Source organism: Penaeus chinensis, chromosome 32 (assembly GCF_019202785.1).
Source record: "Penaeus chinensis breed Huanghai No. 1 chromosome 32, ASM1920278v2, whole genome shotgun sequence".
Taxonomy (NCBI): domain Eukaryota; kingdom Metazoa; phylum Arthropoda; class Malacostraca; order Decapoda; family Penaeidae; genus Penaeus; species Penaeus chinensis.
In genome coordinates this window covers 23,912,294-23,915,232 of record NC_061850.1, presented here as the reverse complement: position 1 = coordinate 23,915,232, position 2,939 = coordinate 23,912,294, and positions in this window count along the sequence as shown.

Here is a 2,939-nt window from a genome sequence, read left to right as displayed (position 1 = left end):
GGAATTGGATTGGTGGATAAGTGGATTTTTGGGGGGCTGGATTGGTGGCGAAGTTGAAATTTGGATTTTTTTTTTGGCTGGATTGTTGGAGAAGTGGAATCATTGTGGATTTACTTATATTACATATATTTTGCATTGCAACTTCGTGTGTTTAATTGCTTGTTTACATTGTTATACGATGGTCATAAATGTTTTCCAGTTTTAATTTTACTCTACGAAGGTCCTTCAATTTACTTATTATTTTACTTGATATATTTTTATTACTTATATTACTTATTATTTTGCAATTTCTTTAATGGTACTGTTTGTCTTTGATTTTTTTCCTGGTCGGTTTTGTCAATATTTTCTTTGTCTTTGTCGATGTTTTCTTTGTCCTTAATTTTCGTGTTTCATTTTGCGGTGTTGAGGTTTTATTTGTCGGTACTGTTTCATGTTTTTGTTGTCTGTATTATTTGTGTTTGTTATTTCGTTGTTAGTATTATCTGTGCTTGTGATTTATTTTTCTCGGTATTGTTTGCGTCTTTTTCTTTATCGGTATTGTACGTGTGCCTTTTTCGCTGTCTGATTTCGTTGTCGGTTACTATTTGTGTTTGTGATTGTGAATGTCTTTGTTGTTAAAGGTATTGTCTGTGTTTGTATATGTCTCGTCTCTGTTATAGCGTCGATGTTGTTTGTGTTTGCGTGTTTACTGTTGTCGGTATTTCTGTTGTTATTATTGTTATTGTTGTTGTTGTCGTTGCTGAGTTTTCCTTTTTTGTTGTCAATATGATCAATAGAATCTAGTAAAACTGTCGAAAAAAAAGTATTTCTCCTCGAAACACTCCGTTGACAATATCAATGTTGTGATTCGCGAGTGACATTAGCTTCGAAGCGCCAAGAAGTGAAGCACCAGAGTGGTTCAGGCAGCGCGCGAAGTTTCCGTAAGCACCACGCGCTATTAAAGGAACTGAAGGCGGAAGTTTCCTTTGAAGTTGTCAGCGCTGTTGCTGTCCTTAACTTCACTGATGATGATGGCGGTGATGTTGAGGATGATTGCAATGTTAATGGGTGATTTTTTTTTTTTTTTTTTTTTTTACGAGAGAGGTGTGTTATTATCATTGGTGGGGATTGTAATAACATTGATAAAAAATATGGTTTTGATGATGAAAATGACGATTGAAGTAATAAACCCAACAATCATCACAATGGCAACAGTAGGTATGATATAGCCAATATAATTAAAATCATTATAATAGTAATGATAATAATAATACTATGATGCTGATTGACGATGATGATGATGATGGTGATGGTGATGGTGATGGTGATGGTGATGGTGATGGTGATGGTGATGGTGATGACGATGAGGATGATATCAATGACTATAACAATAATAATGATACTACTACTACTACTAAAATAATGATAATAAAAATAATAACAATGATAAAACAACATGCAAAAGTGACAACATAATACCCATCAGTGGATACACTAACATAACACTTATTTCCATCAACGCCAGCAAATCGTGACAAAATGGCCCGACCACAGACCTGTCAAAGTCAGAGCAGAGTGACGTCACGATTTGGCAGGACAGTCAGCCACAGACATATATTCAAGTAGAGATCGAAGCATAAGCGATCGAATTGAGGGAGGGGGAGGGAGAAGGAGAGGGGGGGAGGGAGGGAGAGGGAGAGGGAGGGAGAAGGAGAGGGAGGGAGGGAGAAGGAGAGGGAGGGAGGGAGAAAGGGAGGGTGGGAGTCAGGGAGAAAGGGAGGGAGAGGGAGGGGGGGAGAGAGAGAATGATAATTAGCAGGATCTGAAAAATGAAAACAATCACTGCCCTTTGGAGAGATGGGAAAAGACTTAGGGAAAAATAGCGATAAATATTATGAAATAATAATACAAATATAATAATGATATAAAAAAAAACGTTTGGTACAACATAATTAATTTTAAAAAAAGTTTGGGAAAACACTAATAAGTTTAGAAACACATCATTAGGAAATATAACTAAATATAAAAATACAGATTAATAGTCAACAGAAAAAAACATCACAACACTAAGCTTAGGAAAACACCAACAGGAATATTTCTAGACATTAACAGACAATCTCTCCTACTTTCAATTGTTTTTATTTTATTAGTGAATGAAGGTCTATTTTATTAGTGAATGAAGGTTGCTTTCACTAGCAACTTGTAGAAAATACCAACTTGACAAAAATGAATAATAACGATAGTGATAATAAACTTCACAACGATGATGGCGATCATAGTTAAGAGTAATAATGACGATAATAAGATATTCCAGTAAGGTTATTCATCACAACTGCCTTTACTTAGTGAACACACAGATACACCGCAAAACGAATACAAGAAATAAAAAGAGAAATAGAGTAGTGAAAACCGTAAAATGATGGTAATGATGATGATGATAATGATGAAACGAATAACAAGGATAACACCAATAACGATGACAGTGGCAGTGACAATATATGAATAATTATAATGATGTTTATCATGAGGATGATAATGATAATAGGGACGATATTAATGATGATGATGACAATGATAAATGATAATATAATTGAAAATAATGATAAACATAATCAACATAGTAATAATGATAATGATAACAAAAAAATAATAGTGGTAATAATAATGATAATAATAATAATAATAATAATAATAACAATAATATTAATGATAATAACAACAACAATAATAATAATAACAATAATAATGATGATAATGAGAATGATGACGATGATGATGATGATGATGATGATGATGACAATGCTAATTATCATAATAATAATAACAATAATAATAATAACGATAATAATAATAATAATAGTAATAATGATAATAATAATAATAATAATAATAATAATAACATCAATCATCATCATGATTCTCGTCACCATCATCATCATCTTCCCCATCTCCATTATAAA